Genomic DNA, 24,742 nt, shown 5'->3' with positions numbered 1-24,742 from the left:
ACGACCAGTGTGTTTCATTGAATGAATGATTGCCGGCTCATTCATTGCATGAATGAATGCTGTTGGATTCATTAAATAAATAAATTACGTTTGCTTCATTGAATCTATGAAAACCGTTTGTTTCACTGAATCAATCATTGAAGTTGGATTTATTGACTATATGAATGCAGTTAGTTTGATTGAATGAAAGCGTAAAGTTCGAGGTTTTGTATAAATTAGAGAAGCTCTTCTCGTTACATTCTAACGTGCAGTTTGTTCATTGAATGAATCTGTTAAGTTTAACACTATGAATGAAGGAGAGACGCTCTACTCTTTGAATTAACAAGTGCAGTTTCTTTCATTGAATGAATGCGTTTAGCATGTGGCGATGAATGAATGGCAAAAGATCTAGTCATTGAATTAACACAAGCAGTGAGTATCGTTGATTCACTAAATAAAAGAGTTAATTTATTTCGTTGAATCAATGAATACCGTTTGATGCATTGAATCAATTATTTGACTTTAATACAACGATGCAGTTTGTCAACTGTTAATTTAGAAACATTTAGTATACGACAGAATGTTTACTCGTCTAATTACAAATGCAGATTGTTCCATTGAATGAATGAATTATGTTTGAAACTTTAAATGATTGAGAGAAGTTCTACACATTGAATGAACATGTGCAGTTTGTTGCAGTGAATGAATGCGTTCAGCTGGTGGTATTGAATAAATGGCAAAAGATCTACTCATTGAATTAACACATGCCGTGTGTTTCTTTGAAATAAAGTGTGCAGTTTGTTTCACGAACTAAATGAATAAAGTTTGTTTCATTGACTGAATGATTTGTCTCTACTCATTGGAATAGCATGTTCAGTGTGTTTCAGTGAATGAATGATTGCCGGCTGATTCATTGAATGAATGAATGCTGTTGGATTCATTAAATAAATAAATTACGTTTGCTTCATTGAAACTATGAAAACCGTTTGAGCAATTGTTTCAATGATTGAAGATGGATTTATTGACTACATGAATGCAGTTAGTTTGATTGAATGAAAGTATTAATTTCAAGGTTTTGTATAAATGCGAGAAGCTCTTCCCGTTACATTAAAACGTGCAGTTAGTTTCATTGAATGTTTGAGTTAAGCTTGACACTATGAATGAATGAGAGAGCTCTCCTCTTTGAATTAACAAGTGCAGTCATTTTCATTGAATGAATGCATGCAGTTTGTTTCTTTGAATGAATCCGTTTAGCATGTGGCAATGAATGAATGACAAAATCTCCAATCATTGAATTAAAACATGCAGTGTGTTTCATTGAATGTAAGAGTGCCGTTTGATTCACTAAATAAAGGAGTTAATCAGTATTGTTCGTTAACTAAATGAGTAAAGTTTGTTTCATTGACTGAATGAATTATCTCTACTCATTGGAATAGCACGACCAGTGTGTTTCATTGAATGAATGATTGCCGGCTCATTCATTGCATGAATGAATGCTGTTGGATTCATTAAATAAATAAATTACGTTTGCTTCATTGAATCTATGAAAACCGTTTGTTTCACTGAATCAATCATTGAAGTTGGATTTATTGACTATATGAATGCAGTTAGTTTGATTGAATGAAAGCGTAAAGTTCGAGGTTTTGTATAAATTAGAGAAGCTCTTCTCGTTACATTCTAACGTGCAGTTTGTTCATTGAATGAATCTGTTAAGTTTAACACTATGAATGAAGGAGAGACGCTCTACTCTTTGAATTAACAAGTGCAGTTTCTTTCATTGAATGAATGCGTTTAGCATGTGGCGATGAATGAATGGCAAAAGATCTAGTCATTGAATTAACACAAGCAGTGAGTATCGTTGATTCACTAAATAAAAGAGTTAATTTATTTCGTTGAATCAATGAATACCGTTTGATGCATTGAATCAATTATTTGACTTTAATACAACGATGCAGTTTGTCAACTGTTAATTTAGAAACATTTAGTATACGACAGAATGTTTACTCGTCTAATTACAAATGCAGATTGTTCCATTGAATGAATGAATTATGTTTGAAACTTTAAATGATTGAGAGAAGTTCTACACATTGAATGAACATGTGCAGTTTGTTGCAGTGAATGAATGCGTTCAGCTGGTGGTATTGAATAAATGGCAAAAGATCTACTCATTGAATTAACACATGCCGTGTGTTTCTTTGAAATAAAGTGTGCAGTTTGTTTCACGAACGAAATGAATAAAGTTTGTTTCATTGACTGAATGATTTGTCTCTACTCATTGGAATAGCATGTTCAGTGTGTTTCAGTGAATGAATGATTGCCGGCTGATTCATTGAATGAATGAATGCTGTTGGATTCATTAAATAAATAAATTACGTTTGCTTCATTGAAACTATGAAAACCGTTTGAGCAATTGTTTCAATGATTGAAGATGGATTTATTGACTACATGAATGTAGTTAGTTTGATTGAATGAAAGTATTAATTTCAAGGTTTTGTATAAATGCGAGAAGCTCTTCCCGTTACATTAAAACGTGCAGTTAGTTTCATTGAATGTTTGAGTTAAGCTTGACACTATGAATGAATGAGAGAGCTCTCCTCTTTGAATTAACAAGTGCAGTCATTTTCATTGAATGAATGCATGCAGTTTGTTTCTTTGAATGAATCCGTTTAGCATGTGGCAATGAATGAATGACAAAATCTCCAATCATTGAATTAAAACATGCAGTGTGTTTCATTGAATGTAAGAGTGCCGTTTGATTCACTAAATAAAGGAGTTAATCAGTATTGTTCGTTAACTAAATGAGTAAAGTTTGTTTCATTGACTGAATGAATTATCTCTACTCATTGGAATAGCACGACCAGTGTGTTTCATTGAATGAATGATTGCCGGCTCATTCATTGCATGAATGAATGCTGTTGGATTCATTAAATAAATAAATTACGTTTGCTTCATTGAATCTATGAAAACCGTTTGTTTCACTGAATCAATCATTGAAGTTGGATTTATTGACTATATGAATGCAGTTAGTTTGATTGAATGAAAGCGTAAAGTTCGAGGTTTTGTATAAATTAGAGAAGCTCTTCTCGTTACATTCTAACGTGCAGTTTGTTCATTGAATGAATCTAAGTTTAACACTATGAATGAAGGAGAGACGCTCTACTCTTTGAATTAACAAGTGCAGTTTCTTTCATTGAATGAATGCGTTTCGCATGTGGCGATGAATGAATGGCAAAAGATCTAGTCATTGAATTAACACAAGCAGTGAGTATCGTTGATTCACTAAATAAAAGAGTTAATTTATTTCGTTGAATCAATGAATACCGTTTGATGCATTGAATCAATTATTTGACTTTAATACAACGATGCAGTTTGTAAACTGTTAATTTAGAAACATTTAGTATACGACAGAATGTTTACTCGTCTAATTACAAATGCAGATTGTTCCATTGAATGAATGAATTATGTTTGAAACTTTAAATGATTGTGAGAAGTTCTACACATTGAATGAACGTTAATCAGTATTGTTCGTTAACTAAATGAGTAAAGTTTGTTTCATTCACTGAATGAATTGTCTCTACTCATTGGAAGAGCACGACCAGTGTGTTTCATTGAATGAATGCTTGCCGGCTCATTCATTGCATGAATGAATGCTGTTGGATTCATTAAATAAATAAATTACGTTTGCTTCATTGAATCTATGAAAACCGTTTGTTTCACTGAATCAATCATTGAAGTTGGATTTATTGACTATATGAATGCAGTTAGTTTGATTGAATGAAAGCGTAAAGTTCGAGGTTTTGTATAAATTAGAGAAGCTCTTCTCGTTACATTCTAACGTGCAGTTTGTTCATTGAATGAATCTGTTAAGTTTAACACTATGAATGAAGGAGAGACGCTCTACTCTTTGAATTAACAAGTGCAGTTTCTTTCATTGAATGAATGCGTTTAGCATGTGGCGATGAATGAATGGCAAAAGATCTAGTCATTGAATTAACACAAGCAGTGAGTATCGTTGATTCACTAAATAAAAGAGTTAATTTATTTCGTTGAATCAATGAATACCGTTTGATGCATTGAATCAATTATTTGACTTTAATACAACGATGCAGTTTGTCAACTGTTAATTTAGAAACATTTAGTATACGACAGAATGTTTACTCGTCTAATTACAAATGCAGATTGTTCCATTGAATGAATGAATTATGTTTGAAACTTTAAATGATTGAGAGAAGTTCTACACATTGAATGAACATGTGCAGTTTGTTGCAGTGAATGAATGCGTTCAGCTGGTGGTATTGAATAAATGGCAAAAGATCTACTCATTGAATTAACACATGCCGTGTGTTTCTTTGAAATAAAGTGTGCAGTTTGTTTCACGAACTAAATGAATAAAGTTTGTTTCATTGACCGAATGATTTGTCTCTACTCATTGGAATAGCATGTTCAGTGTGTTTCAGTGAATGAATGATTGCCGGCTGATTCATTGAATGAATGAATGCTGTTGGATTCATTAAATAAATAAATTACGTTTGCTTCATTGAAACTATGAAAACCGTTTGAGCAATTGTTTCAATGATTGAAGATGGATGTATTGACTAATGAATGCAGTTAGTTTGATTGAATGAAAGTATTAATTTCAAGGTTTTGTATAAATGCGAGAAGCTCTTCCCGTTACATTAAAACGTGCAGTTAGTTTCATTGAATGTTTGAGTTAAGCTTGACACTATGAATGAATGAGAGAGCTCTCCTCTTTGAATTAACAGGTGCAGTCATTTTCATTGAATGAATGCATGCAGTTTGTTTCTTTGAATGAATCTGGTTAGCATGTGGCAATGAATGAATGACAAAATCTCCAATCATTGAATTAAAACATGCAGTGTGTTTCATTGAATGTAAGAGTGCCGTTTGATTCACTAAATAAAGGAGTTAATCAGTATTGTTCGTTAACTAAATGAGTAAAGTTTGTTTCATTGACTGAATGAATTATCTCTACTCATTGGAATAGCACGACCAGTGTGTTTCATTGAATGAATGATTGCCGGCTCATTCATTGCATGAATGAATGCTGTTGGATTCATTAAATAAATAAATTACGTTTGCTTCATTGAATCTATGAAAACCGTTTGTTTCACTGAATCAATCATTGAAGTTGGATTTATTGACTATATGAATGCAGTTAGTTTGATTGAATGAAAGCGTAAAGTTCGAGGTTTTGTATAAATTAGAGAAGCTCTTCTCGTTACATTCTAACGTGCAGTTTGTTCATTGAATGAATCTGTTAAGTTTAACACTATGAATGAAAGAGAGACGCTCTACTCTGTGAATTAACAAGTGCAGTTTCTTTCATTGAATGAATGCGTTTAGCATGTGGCGATGAATGAATGGCAAAAGATCTAGTCATTGAATTAACACAAGCAGTGAGTATCGTTGATTCACTGAATAAAAGAGTTAATTTATTTCGTTGAATCAATGAATACCGTTTGATGCATTGAATCAATTATTTGACTTTAATACAACGATGCAGTTTGTAAACTGTTAATTTAGAAACATTTAGTATACGACAGAATGTTTACTCGTCTAATTACAAATGCAGATTGTTCCATTGAATGAATGAATTATGTTTGAAACTTTAAATGATTGAGAGAAGTTCTACACATTGAATGAACATGTGCAGTTTGTTGCAGTGAATGAATGCGTTCAGCTGGTGGTATTGAATAAATGGCAAAAGATCTCCTCATTGAATTAACACATGCCGTGTGTTTCTTTGAAATAAAGTGTGCAGTTTGTTTCACGAACTAAATGAATAAAGTTTGTTTCATTGACTGAATGATTTGTCTCTACTCATTGGAATAGCATGTTCAGTGTGTTTCAGTGAATGAATGATTGCCGGCTGATTCATTGAATGAATGAATGCTGTTGGATTCATTAAATAAATAAATTACGTTTGCTTCATTGAAACTATGAAAACCGTTTGAGCAATTGTTTCAATGATTGAAGATGGATGTATTGACTACATGAATGCAGTTAGTTTGATTGAATGAAAGTATTAATTTCAAGGTTTTGTATAAATGCGAGAAGCTCTTCCCGTTACATTAAAACGTGCAGTTAGTTTCATTGAATGTTTGAGTTAAGCTTGACACTATGAATGAATGAGAGAGCTCTCCTCTTTGAATTAACAGGTGCAGTCATTTTCATTGAATGAATGCATGCAGTTTGTTTCTTTGAATGAATCTGGTTAGCATGTGGCAATGAATGAATGACAAAATCTCCAATCATTGAATTAAAACATGCAGTGTGTTTCATTGAATGTAAGAGTGCCGTTTGATTCACTAAATAAAGGAGTTAATCAGTATTGTTCGTTAACTAAATGAGTAAAGTTTGTTTCATTGACTGAATGAATTATCTCTACTCATTGGAATAGCACGACCAGTGTGTTTCATTGAATGAATGATTGCCGGCTCATTCATTGCATGAATGAATGCTGTTGGATTCATTAAATAAATAAATTACGTTTGCTTCATTGAATCTATGAAAACCGTTTGTTTCACTGAATCAATCATTGAAGTTGGATTTATTGACTATATGAATGCAGTTAGTTTGATTGAATGAAAGCGTAAAGTTCGAGGTTTTGTATAAATTAGAGAAGCTCTTCTCGTTACATTCTAACGTGCAGTTTGTTCATTGAATGAATCTGTTAAGTTTAACACTATGAATGAAAGAGAGACGCTCTACTCTTTGAATTAACAAGTGCAGTTTCTTTCATTGAATGAATGCGTTTAGCATGTGGCGATGAATGAATGGCAAAAGATCTAGTCATTGAATTAACACAAGCAGTGAGTATCGTTGATTCACTGAATAAAAGAGTTAATTTATTTCGTTGAATCAATGAATACCATTTGATGCATTGAATCAATTATTTGACTTTAATACAACGATGCAGTTTGTAAACTGTTAATTTAGAAACATTTAGTATACGACAGAATGTTTACTCGTCTAATTACAAATGCAGATTGTTCCATTGAATGAATGAATTATGTTTGAAACTTTAAATGATTGTGAGAAGTTCTACACATTGAATGAACATGTGCAGTTTGTTGCAGTGAATGAATGCGTTCAGCTGGTGGTATTGAATAAATGGCAAAAGATCTACTCATTGAATTAACACATGCCGTGTGTTTCTTTGAAATAAAGTGTGCAGTTTGTTTCACGAACTAAATGAATAAAGTTTGTTTCATTGACTGAATGATTTGTCTCTACTCATTGGAATAGCATGTTCAGTGTGTTTCAGTGAATGAATGATTGCCGGCTGATTCATTGAATGAATGAATGCTGTTGGATTCATTAAATAAATAAATTACGTTTGCTTCATTGAAACTATGAAAACCGTTTGAGCAATTGTTTCAATGATTGAAGATGGATTTATTGACTACATGAATGCAGTTAGTTTGATTGAATGAAAGTATTAATTTCAAGGTTTTGTATAAATGCGAGAAGCTCTTCCCGTTACATTAAAACGTGCAGTTAGTTTCATTGAATGTTTGAGTTAAGCTTGACACTATGAATGAATGAGAGAGCTCTCCTCTTTGAATTAACAAGTGCAGTCATTTTCATTGAATGAATGCATGCAGTTTGTTTCTTTGAATGAATCCGTTTAGCATGTGGCAATGAATGAATGACAAAATCTCCAATCATTGAATTAAAACATGCAGTGTGTTTCATTGAATGTAAGAGTGCCGTTTGATTCACTAAATAAAGGAGTTAATCAGTATTGTTCGTTAACTAAATGAGTAAAGTTTGTTTCATTGACTGAATGAATTATCTCTACTCATTGGAATAGCACGACCAGTGTGTTTCATTGAATGAATGATTGCCGGCTCATTCATTGCATGAATGAATGCTGTTGGATTCATTAAATAAATAAATTACGTTTGCTTCATTGAATCTATGAAAACCGTTTGTTTCACTGAATCAATCATTGAAGTTGGATTTATTGACTATATGAATGCAGTTAGTTTGATTGAATGAAAGCATAAAGTTCGAGGTTTTTTATAAATTAGAGAAGCTCTTCTCGTTACATTCTAACGTGCAGTTTGTTCATTGAATGAATCTGTTAAGTTTAACACTATGAATGAAGGAGAGACGCTCTACTCTTTGAATTAACAAGTGCAGTTTCTTTCATTGAATGAATGCGTTTAGCATGTGGCGATGAATGAATGGCAAAAGATCTCGTCATTGAATTAACACAAGCAGTGAGTATCGTTGATTCACTAAATAAAAGAGTTAATTTATTTCGTTGAATCAATGAATACCGTTTGATGCATTGAATCAATTATTTGACTTTAATACAACGATGCAGTTTGTAAACTGTTAATTTAGAAACATTTAGTATACGACAGAATGTTTACTCGTCTAATTACAAATGCAGATTGTTCCATTGAATGAATGAATTATGTTTGAAACTTTAAATGATTGTGAGAAGTTCTACACATTGAATGAACATGTGCAGTTTGTTGCAGTGAATGAATGCGTTTAGCATGTGGCGATGAATGAATGGCAAAAGATCTAGTCATTGAATTAACACAAGCAGTGAGTATCGTTGATTCACTAAATAAAAGAGTTAATTTATTTCGTTGAATCAATGAATACCGTTTGATGCATTGAATCAATTATTTGACTTTAATACAACGATGCAGTTTGTAAACTGTTAATTTAGAAACATTTAGTATACGACAGAATGTTTACTCGTCTAATTACAAATGCAGATTGTTCCATTGAATGAATGAATTATGTTTGAAACTTTAAATGATTGTGAGAAGTTCTACACATTGAATGAACATGTGCAGTTTGTTGCAGTGAATGAATGCGTTCAGCTGGTGGTATTGAATAAATGGCAAAAGATCTACTCATTGAATTAACACATGCCGTGTGTTTCTTTGAAATAAAGTGTGCAGTTTGTTTCACGAACTAAATGAATAAAGTTTGTTTCATTGACTGAATGATTTGTCTCTACTCATTGGAATAGCATGTTCAGTGTGTTTCAGTGAATGAATGATTGCCGGCTGATTCATTGAATGAATGAATGCTGTTGGATTCATTAAATAAATAAATTACGTTTGCTTCATTGAAACTATGAAAACCGTTTGAGCAATTGTTTCAATGATTGAAGATGGATTTATTGACTACATGAATGCAGTTAGTTTGATTGAATGAAAGTATTAATTTCAAGGTTTTGTATAAATGCGAGAAGCTCTTCCCGTTACATTAAAACGTGCAGTTAGTTTCATTGAATGTTTGAGTTAAGCTTGACACTATGAATGAATGAGAGAGCTCTCCTCTTTGAATTAACAAGTGCAGTCATTTTCATTGAATGAATGCATGCAGTTTGTTTCTTTGAATGAATCCGTTTAGCATGTGGCAATGAATGAATGACAAAATCTCCAATCATTGAATTAAAACATGCAGTGTGTTTCATTGAATGTAAGAGTGCCGTTTGATTCACTAAATAAAGGAGTTAATCAGTATTGTTCGTTAACTAAATGAGTAAAGTTTGTTTCATTGACTGAATGAATTATCTCTACTCATTGGAATAGCACGACCAGTGTGTTTCATTGAATGAATGATTGCCGGCTCATTCATTGCATGAATGAATGCTGTTGGATTCATTAAATAAATAAATTACGTTTGCTTCATTGAATCTATGAAAACCGTTTGTTTCACTGAATCAATCATTGAAGTTGGATTTATTGACTATATGAATGCAGTTAGTTTGATTGAATGAAAGCGTAAAGTTCGAGGTTTTGTATAAATTAGAGAAGCTCTTCTCGTTACATTCTAACGTGCAGTTTGTTCATTGAATGAATCTGTTAAGTTTAACACTATGAATGAAGGAGAGACGCTCTACTCTTTGAATTAACAAGTGCAGTTTCTTTCATTGAATGAATGCGTTTAGCATGTGGCGATGAATGAATGGCAAAAGATCTAGTCATTGAATTAACACAAGCAGTGAGTATCGTTGATTCACTAAATAAAAGAGTTAATTTATTTCGTTGAATCAATGAATACCGTTTGATGCATTGAATCAATTATTTGACTTTAATACAACGATGCAGTTTGTAAACTGTTAATTTAGAAACATTTAGTATACGACAGAATGTTTACTCGTCTAATTACAAATGCAGATTGTTCCATTGAATGAATGAATTATGTTTGAAACTTTAAATGATTGTGAGAAGTTCTACACATTGAATGAACATGTGCAGTTTGTTGCAGTGAATGAATGCGTTTAGCATGTGGCGATGAATGAATGGCAAAAGATCTTGTCATTGAATTAACACAAGCAGTGAGTATCGTTGATTCACTAAATAAAAGAGTTAATTTATTTCCTTGAATCAATGGATACCGTTTGATGCATTGAATCAATTATTTGACTTTAATACAACGATGCAGTTTGTAAACTGTTAATTTAGAAACATTTAGTATACGACAGAATGTTTACTCGTCTAATTACAAATGCAGATTGTTCCATTGAATGAATGAATTATGTTTGAAACGTTAAATGATTGAGAGAAGTTCTACACATTGAATGAACGTTAATCAGTATTGTTCGTTAACTAAATGAGTAAAGTTTGTTTCATTGACTGAATGAATTGTCTCTACTCATTGGAAGAGCACGACCAGTGTGTTTCATTGAATGAATGCTTGCCGGCTCATTCATTGCATGAATGAATGCTGTTGGATTCATTAAATAAATAAATTACGTTTGCTTCATTGAATCTATGAAAACCGTTTGTTTCACTGAATCAATCATTGAAGTTGGATTTATTGACTATATGAATGCAGTTAGTTTGATTGAATGAAAGCGTAAAGTTCGAGGTTTTGTATAAATTAGAGAAGCTCTTCTCGTTACATTCTAACGTGCAGTTTGTTCATTGAATGAATCTGTTAAGTTTAACACTATGAATGAAGGAGAGACGCTCTACTCTTTGAATTAACAAGTGCAGTTTCTTTAATTGAATGAATGCGTTTAGCATGTGGCGATGAATGAATGGCAAAAGATCTAGTCATTGAATTAACACAAGCAGTGAGTATCGTTGATTCACTAAATAAAAGAGTTAATTTATTTCGTTGAATCAATGAATACCGTTTGATGCATTGAATCAATTATTTGACTTTAATACAATGATGCAGTTTGTCAACTGTTTATTTAGAAACATTTAGTATACGACAGAATGTTTACTCGTCTAATTACAAATGCAGATTGTTCCATTGAATGAATGAATTATGTTTGAAACTTTAAATGATTGAGAGAAGTTCTACACATTGAATGAACATGTGCAGTTTGTTGCAGTGAATGAATGCGTTCAGCTGGTGGTATTGAATAAATGGCAAAAGATCTACTCATTGAATTAACACATGCCGTGTGTTTCTTTGAAATAAAGTGTGCAGTTTGTTTCACGAACTAAATGAATAAGGTTTGTTTCATTGACTGAATGATTTGTCTCTACTCATTGGAATAGCATGTTCAGTGTGTTTCAGTGAATGAATGATTGCCGGCTGATTCATTGAATGAATGAATGCTGTTGGATTCATTAAATAAATAAATTACGTTTGCTTCATTGAAACTATGAAAACCGTTTGAGCAATTGTTTCAATGATTGAAGATGGATTTATTGACTACATGAATGCAGTTAGTTTGATTGAATGAAAGTATTAATTTCAAGGTTTTGTATAAATGCGAGAAGCTCTTCCCGTTACATTAAAACGTGCAGTTAGTTTCATTGAATGTTTGAGTTAAGCTTGACACTATGAATGAATGAGAGAGCTCTCCTCTTTGAATTAACAAGTGCAGTCATTTTCATTGAATGAATGCATGCAGTTTGTTTCTTTGAATGAATCCGGTTAGCATGTGGCAATGAATGAATGACAAAATCTCCAATCATTGAATTAAAACATGCAGTGTGTTTCATTGAATGTAAGAGTGCCGTTTGATTCACTAAATAAAGGAGTTAATCAGTATTGTTCGTTAACTAAATGAGCAAAGTTTGTTTCATTGACTGAATGAATTATCTCTACTCATTGGAATAGCACGACCAGTGTGTTTCATTGAATGAATGATTGCCGGCTCATTCATTGCATGAATGAATGCTGTTGGATTCATTAAATAAATAAATTACGTTTGCTTCATTGAATCTATGAAAACCGTTTGTTTCACTGAATCAATCATTGAAGTTGGATTTATTGACTATATGAATGCAGTTAGTTTGATTGAATGAAAGCGTAAAGTTCGAGGTTTTGTATAAATTAGAGAAGCTCTTCTCGTTACATTCTAACGTGCAGTTTGTTCATTGAATGAATCTGTTCAGTTTAACACTATGAATGAAGGAGAGACGCTCTACTCTTTGAATTAACAAGTGCAGTTTCTTTCATTGAATGAATGCGTTTAGCATGTGGCGATGAATGAATGGCAAAAGATCTAGTCATTGAATTAACACAAGCAGTGAGTATCGTTGATTCACTAAATAAAAGAGTTAATTTATTTCGTTGAATAAATGAATACCGTTTGATGCATTGAATCAATTATTTGACTTTAATACAACGATGCAGTTTGTAAACTGTTAATTTAGAAACATTTAGTATACGACAGAATGTTTACTCGTCTAATTACAAATGCAGATTGTTCCATTGAATGAATGAATTATGTTTGAAACTTTAAATGATTGTGAGAAGTTCTACACATTGAATGAACATGTGCAGTTTGTTGCAGTGAATGAATGCGTTTAGCATGTGGCGATGAATGAATGGCAAAAGATCTAGTCATTGAATTAACACAAGCAGTGAGTATCGTTGATTCACTAAATAAAAGAGTTAATTTATTTCGTTGAATCAATGAATACCGTTTGATGCATTGAATCAATTATTTGACTTTAATACAACGATGCAGTTTGTAAACTGTTAATTTAGAAACATTTAGTATACGACAGAATGTTTACTCGTCTAATTACAAATGCAGATTGTTCCATTGAATGAATGAATTATGTTTGAAACTTTAAATGATTGTGAGAAGTTCTACACATTGAATGAACATGTGCAGTTTGTTGCAGTGAATGAATGCGTTTAGCATGTGGCGATGAATGAATGGCAAAAGATCTTGTCATTGAATTAACACAAGCAGTGAGTATCGTTGATTCACTAAATAAAAGAGTTAATTTATTTCCTTGAATCAATGGATACCGTTTGATGCATTGAATCAATTATTTGACTTTAATACAACGATGCAGTTTGTAAACTGTTAATTTAGAAACATTTAGTATACGACAGAATGTTTACTCGTCTAATTACAAATGCAGATTGTTCCATTGAATGAATGAATTATGTTTGAAACGTTAAATGATTGAGAGAAGTTCTACACATTGAATGAACGTTAATCAGTATTGTTCGTTAACTAAATGAGTAAAGTTTGTTTCATTGACTGAATGAATTGTCTCTACTCATTGGAGGAGCACGACCAGTGTGTTTCATTGAATGAATGCTTGCCGGCTCATTCATTGCATGAATGAATGCTGTTGGATTCATTAAATAAATAAATTACGTTTGCTTCATTGAATCTATGAAAACCGTTTGTTTCACTGAATCAATCATTGAAGTTGGATTTATTGACTATATGAATGCAGTTAGTTTGATTGAATGAAAGCGTAAAGTTCGAGGTTTTGTATAAATTAGAGAAGCTCTTCTCGTTACATTCTAACGTGCAGTTTGTTCATTGAATGAATCTGTTAAGTTTAACACTATGAATGAAGGAGAGACGCTCTACTCTTTGAATTAACAAGTGCAGTTTCTTTAATTGAATGAATGCGTTTAGCATGTGGCGATGAATGAATGGCAAAAGATCTAGTCATTGAATTAACACAAGCAGTGAGTATCGTTGATTCACTAAATAAAAGAGTTAATTTATTTCGTTGAATCAATGAATACCGTTTGATGCATTGAATCAATTATTTGACTTTAATACAATGATGCAGTTTGTCAACTGTTTATTTAGAAACATTTAGTATACGACAGAATGTTTACTCGTCTAATTACAAATGCAGATTGTTCCATTGAATGAATGAATTATGTTTGAAACTTTAAATGATTGAGAGAAGTTCTACACATTGAATGAACATGTGCAGTTTGTTGCAGTGAATGAATGCGTTCAGCTGGTGGTATTGAATAAATGGCAAAAGATCTACTCATTGAATTAACACATGCCGTGTGTTTCTTTGAAATAAAGTGTGCAGTTTGTTTCACGAACTAAATGAATAAGGTTTGTTTCATTGACTGAATGATTTGTCTCTACTCATTGGAATAGCATGTTCAGTGTGTTTCAGTGAATGAATGATTGCCGGCTGATTCATTGAATGAATGAATGCTGTTGGATTCATTAAATAAATAAATTACGTTTGCTTCATTGAAACTATGAAAACCGTTTGAGCAATTGTTTCAATGATTGAAGATGGATTTATTGACTACATGAATGCAGTTAGTTTGATTGAATGAAAGTATTAATTTCAAGGTTTTGTATAAATGCGAGAAGCTCTTCCCGTTACATTAAAACGTGCAGTTAGTTTCATTGAATGTTTGAGTTAAGCTTGACACTATGAATGAATGAGAGAGCTCTCCTCTTTGAATTAACAAGTGCAGTCATTTTCATTGAATGAATGCATGCAGTTTGTTTCTTTGAATGAATCCAGTTAGCATGTGGCAATGAATGAATGACAAAATCTCCAATCATTGAATTAAAACATGCAGTGTGTTTCATTGAATGTAAGAGTGCCGTTTGATTCACTAAATAAAGGAGTTAATCAGTATTGTTCGTTAACTAAATGAGCAAAGTTTGTTTCATTGACTGAATGAATTATCTCTACTCATTGGAATAGCACGACCAGTGTGTTTCATTGAATGAATGATTGCCGGCTCATTCATTGCATGAATGAATGCTGTTGGATTCATTAAATAAATAAATTACGTTTGCTTCATTGAATCTATGAAAACCGTTTGTTTCACTGAATCAATCATTGAAGTTGGATTTATTGACTATATGAATGCAGTTAGTTTGATTGAATGAAAGCGTAAAGTTCGAGGTTTTGTATAAATTAGAGAAGCTCTTCTCGTTACATTCTAACGTGCAGTTTGTTCATTGAATGAATCTGTTCAGTTTAACACTATGAATGAAGGAGAGACGCTCTACTCTTTGAATTAACAAGTGCAGTTTCTTTCATTGAATGAATGCGTTTAGCATGTGGCGATGAATGAATGGCAAAAGATCTAGTCATTGAATTAACACAAGCAGTGAGTATCGTTGATTCACTAAATAAAAGAGTTAATTTATTTCGTTGAATAAATGAATACCGTTTGATGCATTGAATCAATTATTTGACTTTAATACAACGATGCAGTTTGTAAACTGTTAATTTAGAAACATTTAGTATACGACAGAATGTTTACTCGTCTAATTACAAATGCAGATTGTTCCATTGAATGAATGAATTATGTTTGAAACTTTAAATGATTGTGAGAAGTTCTACACATTGAATGAACATGTGCAGTTTGTTGCAGTGAATGAATGCGTTTAGCATGTGGCGATGAATGAATGGCAAAAGATCTAGTCATTGAATTAACACAAGCAGTGAGTATCGTTGATTCACTAAATAAAAGAGTTAATTTATTTCGTTGAATCAATGAATACCGTTTGATGCATTGAATCAATTATTTGACTTTAATACAACGATGCAGTTTGTAAACTGTTAATTTAGAAACATTTAGTATACGACAGAATGTTTACTCGTCTAATTACAAATGCAGATTGTTCCATTGAATGAATGAATTATGTTTGAAACTTTAAATGATTGTGAGAAGTTCTACACATTGAATGAACATGTGCAGTTTGTTGCAGTGAATGAATGCGTTCAGCTGGTGGTATTGAATAAATGGCAAAAGATCTACTCATTGAATTAACACATGCCGTGTGTTTCTTTGAAATAAAGTGTGCAGTTTGTTTCACGAACTAAATGAATAAAGTTTGTTTCATTGACTGAATGATTTGTCTCTACTCATTGGAATAGCATGTTCAGTGTGTTTCAGTGAATGAATGATTGCCGGCTGATTCATTGAATGAATGAATGCTGTTGGATTCATTAAATAAATAAATTACGTTTGCTTCATTGAAACTATGAAAACCGTTTGAGCAATTGTTTCAATGATTGAAGATGGATTTATTGACTACATGAATGCAGTTAGTTTGATTGAATGAAAGTATTAATTTCAAGGTTTTGTATAAATGCGAGAAGCTCTTCCCGTTACATGAAAACGTGCAGTTAGTTTCATTGAATGTTTGAGTTAAGCTTGACACTATGAATGAATGAGAGAGCTCTCCTCTTTGAATTAACAAGTGCAGTCATTTTCATTGAATGAATGCATGCAGTTTGTTTCTTTGAATGAATCCGTTTAGCATGTGGCAATGAATGAATGACAAAATCTCCAATCATTGAATTAAAACATGCAGTGTGTTTCATTGAATGTAAGAGTGCCGTTTGATTCACTAAATAAAGGAGTTAATCAGTATTGTTCGTTAACTAAATGAGTAAAGTTTGTTTCATTGACTGAATGAATTATCTCTACTCATTGGAATAGCACGACCAGTGTGTTTCATTGAATGAATGATTGCCGGCTCATTCATTGCATGAATGAATGCTGTTGGATTCATTAAATAAATAAATTACGTTTGCTTCATTGAATCTATGAAAACCGTTTGTTTCACTGAATCAATCATTGAAGTTGGATTTATTGACTATATGAATGCAGTTAGTTTGATTGAATGAAAGCGTAAAGTTCGAGGTTTTGTATAAATTAGAGAAGCTCTTCTCGTTACATTCTAACGTGCAGTTTGTTCATTGAATGAATCTGTTCAGTTTAACACTATGAATGAAGGAGAGACGCTCTACTCTTTGAATTAACAAGTGCAGTTTCTTTCATTGAATGAATGCGTTTAGCATGTGGCGATGAATGAATGGCAAAAGATCTAGTCATTGAATTAACACAAGCAGTGAGTATCGTTGATTCACTAAATAAAAGAGTTAATTTATTTCGTTGAATAAATGAATACCGTTTGATGCATTGAATCAATTATTTGACTTTAATACAACGATGCAGTTTGTAAACTGTTAATTTAGAAACATTTAGTATACGACAGAATGTTTACTCGTCTAATTACAAATGCAGATTGTTCCATTGAATGAATGAATTATGTTTGAAACTTTAAATGATTGTGAGAAGTTCTACACATTGAATGAACATGTGCAGTTTGTTGCAGTGAATGAATGCGTTTAGCATGTGGCGATGAATGAATGGCAAAAGATCTAGTCATTGAATTAACACAAGCAGTGAGTATCGTTGATTCACTAAATAAAAGAGTTAATTTATTTCGTTGAATCAATGAATACCGTTTGATGCATTGAATCAATTATTTGACTTTAATACAACGATGCAGTTTGTAAACTGTTAATTTAGAAACATTTAGTATACGACAGAATGTTTACTCGTCTAATTACAAATGCAGATTGTTCCATTGAATGAATGAATTATGTTTGAAACTTTAAATGATTGTGAGAAGTTCTACACATTGAATGAACATGTGCAGTTTGTTGCAGTGAATGAATGCGTTCAGCTGGTGGTATTGAATAAATGGCAAAAGATCTACTCATTGAATTAACACATGCCGTGTGTTTCTTTGAAATAAAGTGTGCAGTTTGTTTCACGAACTAAATGAATAAAGTTTGTTTCATTGACTGAATGATTTGTCTCTACTCATTGGAATAGCATGTTCAGTGTGTTTCAGTGAATGAATGATTGCCGGCTGATTCATTGAATGAATGAATGCTGTTGGATTCATTAAATAAATAAATTACGTTTGCTTCATTGAAACTATGAAAACCGTTTGAGCAATTGTTTCAATGATTGAAGATGGATTTATTGACTACATGAATGCAGTTAGTTTGATTGAATGAAAGTATTAATTTCAAGGTTTTGTATAAATGCGAGAAGCTCTTCCCGTTACATTAAAACGTGCAGTTAGTTTCATTGAATGTTTGAGTTAAGCTTGACACTATGAATGAATGAGAGAGCTCTCCTCTTTGAATTAACAAGTGCAGTCATTTTATTTGAATGAATGCATGCAGTTTGTTTCTTTGAATGAATCCGTTTAGCATGTGGCAATGAATGAATGACAAAATCTCCAATCATTGAATTAAAACATGCAGTGTGTTTCATTGAATGTAAGAGTGCCGTTTGATTCACTAAATAAAGGAGTTAATCAGTATTGTTCGTTAACTAAATGAGTAAAGTTTGTTTCATTGACTGAATGAATTATCTCTACTCATTGGAATAGCACGACCAGTGTGTTTCATTGAATGAATGATTGCCGGCTCATTCATTGCATGAATGAATGCTGTTGGATTCATTAAATAAATAAATTACGTTTGCTTCATTGAATCTATGAAAACCGTTTGTTTCACTGAATCAATCATTGAAGTTGGATTTATTGACTATATGAATGCAGTTAGTTTGATTGAATGAAAGCGTAAAGTTCGAGGTTTTGTATAAATTAGAGAAGCTCTTCTCGTTACATTCTAACGTGCAGTTTGTTCATTGAATGAATCTGTTAAGTTTAACACTATGAATGAAGGAGAGACGCTCTACTCTTTGAATTAACAAGTGCAGTTTCTTTCATTGAATGAATGCGTTTAGCATGTGGCGATGAATGAATGGCAAAAGATCTAGTCATTGAATTAACACAAGCAGTGAGTATCGTTGATTCACTAAATAAAAGAGTTAATTTATTTCGTTGAATCAATGAATACCGTTTGATGCATTGAATCAATTATTTGACTTTAATACAACGATGCAGTTTGTCAACTGTTAATTTAGAAACATTTAGTATACGACAGAATGTTTACTCGTCTAATTACAAATGCAGATTGTTCCATTGAATGAATGAATTATGTTTGAAACTTTAAATGATTGTGAGAAGTTCCACACATTGAATGAACATGTGCAGTTTGTTGCAGTGAATGAATGCGTTCAGCTGGTGGTATTGAATAAATGGCAAAAGATCTACTCATTGAATTAACACATGCCGTGTGTTTCTTTGAAATAAAGTGTGCAGTTTGTTTCACGAACTAAATGAATAAAGTTTGTTTCATTGACTGAATGATTTGTCTCTACTCATTGGAATAGCATGTTCAGTGTGTTTCAGTGAATGAATGATTGCCGGCTGATTCATTGAATGAATGAATGCTGTTGGATTCATTAAATAAATAAATTACGTTTGCTTCATTGAAACTATGAAAACCGTTTGAGCAATTGTTTCAATGATTGAAGATGGATTTATTGACTACATGAATGCAGTTAGTTTGATTGAATGAAAGTATTAATTTCAAGGTTTTGTATAATTGCGAGAAGCTCTTCCCGTTACATTAAAACGTACAGTTAGTTTCATTGAATGTTTGAGTTAAGCTTGACACTATGAATGAATGAGAGAGCTCTCCTCTTTGAATTAACAAGTGCAGTCATTTTCATTGAATGAATGCATGCAGTTTGTTTCTTTGAATGAATCCGGTTAGCATGTGGCAATGAATGAATGACAAAATCTCCAATCATTGAATTAAAACATGCAGTGTGTTTCATTGAATGTAAGAGTGCCGTTTGATTCACTAAATAAAGGAGTTAATCAGTATTGTTCGTTAACTAAATGAGTAAAGTTTGTTTCATTGACTGAATGAATTATCTCTACTCATTGGAATAGCACGACTAGTGTGTTTCATTGAATGAATGATTGCCGGCTCATTCATTGCATGAATGAATGCTGTTGGATACATTAAATAAATAAATTACGTTTGCTTCATTGAATCTATGAAAACCGTTTGTTTCACTGAATCAATCATTGAAGTTGGATTTATTGACTATATGAATGCAGTTAGTTTGATTGAATGAAAGCGTAAAGTTCGAGGTTTTGTATAAATTAGAGAAGCTCTTCTCGTTACATTCTAACGTGCAGTTTGTTCATTGAATGAATCTGTTAAGTTTAACACTATGAATGAAGGAGAGACGCTCTACTCTTTGAATTAACAAGTGCAGTTTCTTTCATTGAATGAATGCGTTTAGCATGTGGCGATGAATGAATGGCAAAAGATCTAGTCATTGAATTAACACAAGCAGTGAGTATCGTTGATTCACTAAATAAAAGAGTTAATTTATTTCGTTGAATCAATGAATACCGTTTGATGCATTGAATCAATTATTTGACTTTAATACAACGATGCAGTTTGTAAACTGTTAATTTAGAAACATTTAGTATACGACAGAATGTTTACTCGTCTAATTACAAATGCAGATTGTTCCATTGAATGAATGAATTATGTTTGAAACTTTAAATGATTGAGAGAAGTTCTACACATTGAATGAACATGTGCAGTTTGTTGCAGTGAATGAATGCGTTCAGCTGGTGGTATTAAATAAATGGCAAAAGATCTACTCATTGAATTAACACATGCCGTGTGTTTCTTTGAAATAAAGTGTGCAGTTTGTTTCACGAACTAAATGAATAAAGTTTGTTTCATTGACTGAATGATTTGTCTCTACTCATTGGAATAGCTTGTTCAGTGTGTTTCAGTGAATGAATGATTGCCGGCTGATTCATTGAATGAATGAATGCTGTTGGATTCATTAAATAAATAAATTACGTTTGCTTCATTGAAACTATGAAAACCGTTTGAGCAATTGTTTCAATGATTGAAGATGGATTTATTGACTACATGAATGCAGTTAGTTTGATTGAATGAAAGTATTAATTTCAAGGTTTTGTATAATTGCGAGAAGCTCTTCCCGTAACATTAAAACGTACAGTTAGTTTCATTGAATGTTTGAGTTAAGCTTGACACTATGAATGAATGAGAGAGCTCTCCTCTTTGAATTAACAAGTGCAGTCATTTTCATTGAATGAATGCATGCAGTTTGTTTCTTTGAATGAATCCGGTTAGCATGTGGCAATGAATGAATGACAAAATCTCCAATCATTGAATTAAAACATGCAGTGTGTTTCATTGAATGTAAGAGTGCCGTTTGATTCACTAAATAAAGGAGTTAATCAGTATTGTTCGTTAACTAAATGAGTAAAGTTTGTTTCATTGACTGAATGAATTATCTCTACTCATTGGAATAGCACGACCAGTGTGTTTCATTGAAGGAATGATTGCCGGCTCATTCATTGCATGAATGAATGCTGTTGGATTCATTAAATAAATAAATTACGTTTGCTTCATTGAATCTATGAAAACCGTTTGTTTCACTGAATCAATCATTGAAGTTGGATTTATTGACTATATGAATGCAGTTAGTTTGATTGAATGAAAGCGTAAAGTTCGAGGTTTTGTATAAATTAGAGAAGCTCTTCTCGTTACATTCTAACGTGCAGTTTGTTCATTGAATGAATCTGTTAAGTTTAACACTATGAATGAAGGAGAGACGCTCTACTCTTTGAATTAACAAGTGCAGTTTCTTTCATTGAATGAATGCGTTTAGCATGTGGCGATGAATGAATGGCAAAAGATCTAGTCATTGAATTAACACAAGCAGTGAGTATCGTTGATTCACTAAATAAAAGAGTTAATTTATTTCGTTGAATCAATGAATACCGTTTGATGCATTGAATCAATTATTTGACTTTAATACAACGATGCAGTTTGTCAACTGTTAATTTAGAAACATTTAGTATACGACAGAATGTTTACTCGTCTAATTACAAATGCAGATTGTTCCATTGAATGAAGGAATTATGTTTGAAACTTTAAATGATTGAGAGAAGTTCTACACATTGAATGAACATGTGCAGTTTGTTGCAGTGAATGAATGCGTTCAGCTGGTGGTATTGAATAAATGGCAAAAGATCTACTCATTGAATTAACACATGCCGTGTGTTTCTTTGAAATAAAGTGTGCAGTTTGTTTCACGAACTAAATGAATAAAGTTTGTTTCATTGACTGAATGATTTGTCTCTACTCATTGGAATAGCATGTTCAGTGTGTTTCAGTGAATGAATGATTGCCGGCTGATTCATTGAATGAATGAATGCTGTTGGATTCATTAAATAAATAAATTACGTTTGCTTCATTGAAACTATGAAAACCGTTTGAGCAATTGTTTCAATGATTGAAGATGGATTTATTGACTACATGAATGCAGTTAGTTTGATTGAATGAAAGTATTAATTTCAAGGTTTTGTATAAATGCGAGAAGCTCTTCCCGTTACATTAAAACGTGCAGTTAGTTTCATTGAATGTTTGAGTTAAGCTTGACACTATGAATGAATGAGAGAGCTCTCCTCTTTGAATTAACATTTTCATTGAATGAATGCATGCAGTTTGTTTCTTTGAATGAATCCGTTTAGCATGTGGCAATGAATGAATGACAAAATCTCCAATCATTGAATTAAAACATGCAGTGTGTTTCATTGAATGTAAGAGTGCCGTTTGATTCACTAAATAAAGGAGTTAATCAGTATTGTTCGTTAACTAAATGAGTAAAGTTTGTTTCATTGACTGAATGAATTATCTCTACTCATTGGAATAGCACGACCAGTGTGTTTCATTGAATGAATGATTGCCGGCTCATTCATTGCATGAATGAATGCTGTTGGATTCATTAAATAAATAAATTACGTTTGCTTCATTGAATCTATGAAAACCGTTTGTTTCACTGAATCAATCATTGAAGTTGGATTTATTGACTATATGAATGCAGTTAGTTTGATTGAATGAAAGCGTAAAGTTCGAGGTTTTGTATAAATTAGAGAAGCTCTTCTCGTTACATTCTAACGTGCAGTTTGTTCATTGAATGAATCTGTTAAGTGTAACACTATGAATGAAGGAGAGACGCTCTACTCTTTGAATTAACAAGTGCAGTTTCTTTCATTGAATGAATGCGTTTAGCATGTGGCGATGAATGAATGGCAAAAGATCTAGTCATTGAATTAACACAAGCAGTGAGTATCATTGATTCATTAAATAAAAGAGTTAATTTATTTCGTTGAATCAATGAATACCGTTTGATGCATTGAATCAATTATTTGACTTTAATACAACGATGCAGTTTGTCAACTGTTAATTTAGAAACATTTAGTATACGACAGAATGTTTACTCGTCTAATTACAAATGCAGATTGTTCCATTGAATGAATGAATTATGTTTGAAACTTTAAATGATTGAGAGAAGTTCTACACATTGAATGAACATGTGCAGTTTGTTGCAGTGAATGAATGCGTTCAGCTGGTGGTATTGAATAAATGGCAAAAGATCTACTCATTGAATTAACACATGCCGTGTGTTTCTTTGAAATAAAGTGTGCAGTTTGTTTCACGAACTAAATGAATAAAGTTTGTTTCATTGACTGAATGATTTGTCTCTACTCATTGGAATAGCATGTTCAGTGTGTTTCAGTGAATGAATGATTGCCGGCTGATTCATTGAATGAATGAATGCTGTTGGATTCATTAAATAAATAAATTACGTTTGCTTCATTGAAACTATGAAAACCGTTTGAGCAATTGTTTCAATGATTGAAGATGGATTTATTGACTACATGAATGCAGTTAGTTTGATTGAATGAAAGTATTAATTTCAAGGTTTTGTATAAATGCGAGAAGCTCTTCCCGTTACATTAAAACGTGCAGTTAGTTTCATTGAATGTTTGAGTTAAGCTTGACACTATGAATGAATGAGAGAGCTCTCCTCTTTGAATTAACAAGTGCAGTCATTTTCATTGAATGAATGCATGCAGTTTGTTTCTTTGAATGAATCCGTTTAGCATGTGGCAATGAATGAATGACAAAATCTCCAATCATTGAATTAAAACATGCAGTGTGTTTCATTGAATGTAAGAGTGCCGTTTGATTCACTAAATAAAGGAGTTAATCAGTATTGTTCGTTAACTAAATGAGTAAAGTTTGTTTCATTGACTGAATGAATTATCTCTACTCATTGGAATAGCACGTCCAGTGTGTTTCATTGAATGAATGATTGCCGGCTCATTCATTGCATGAATGAATGCTGTTGGATTCATTAAATAAATAAATTACGTTTGCTTCATTGAATCTATGAAAACCGTTTGTTTCACTGAATCAATCATTGAAGTTGGATTTATTGACTATATGAATGCAGTTAGTTTGATTGAATGAAAGCGTAAAGTTCGAGGTTTTGTATAAATTAGAGAAGCTCTTCTCGTTACATTCTAACGTGCAGTTTGTTCATTGAATGAATCTGTTAAGTTTAACACTATGAATGAAGGAGAGACGCTCTACTCTTTGAATTAACAAGTGCAGTTTCTTTCATTGAATGAATGCGTTTAGCATGTGGCGATGAATGAATGGCAAAAGATCTAGTCATTGAATTAACACAAGCAGTGAGTATCGTTGATTCACTAAATAAAAGAGTTAATTTATTTCGTTGAATCAATGAATACCGTTTGATGCATTGAATCAATTATTTGACTTTAATACAACGATGCAGTTTGTAAACTGTTAATTTAGAAACATTTAGTATACGACAGAATGTTTACTCGTCTAATTACAAATGCAGATTGTTCCATTGAATGAATGAATTATGTTTGAAACTTTAAATGATTGAGAGAAGTTCTACACATTGAATGAACATGTGCAGTTTGTTGCAGTGAATGAAT

The sequence above is a fragment of the Chiloscyllium plagiosum genome, unplaced genomic scaffold (genome assembly GCF_037043375.1).
Source record: "Chiloscyllium plagiosum isolate Xiang-an unplaced genomic scaffold, Cpla_swu_hap1 HiC_scaffold_18, whole genome shotgun sequence".
Lineage (NCBI taxonomy): Eukaryota > Metazoa > Chordata > Chondrichthyes > Orectolobiformes > Hemiscylliidae > Chiloscyllium > Chiloscyllium plagiosum.
The sequence above is the reverse complement of the archived record's forward strand: the minus strand, read 5'-3'. Positions refer to the sequence as shown.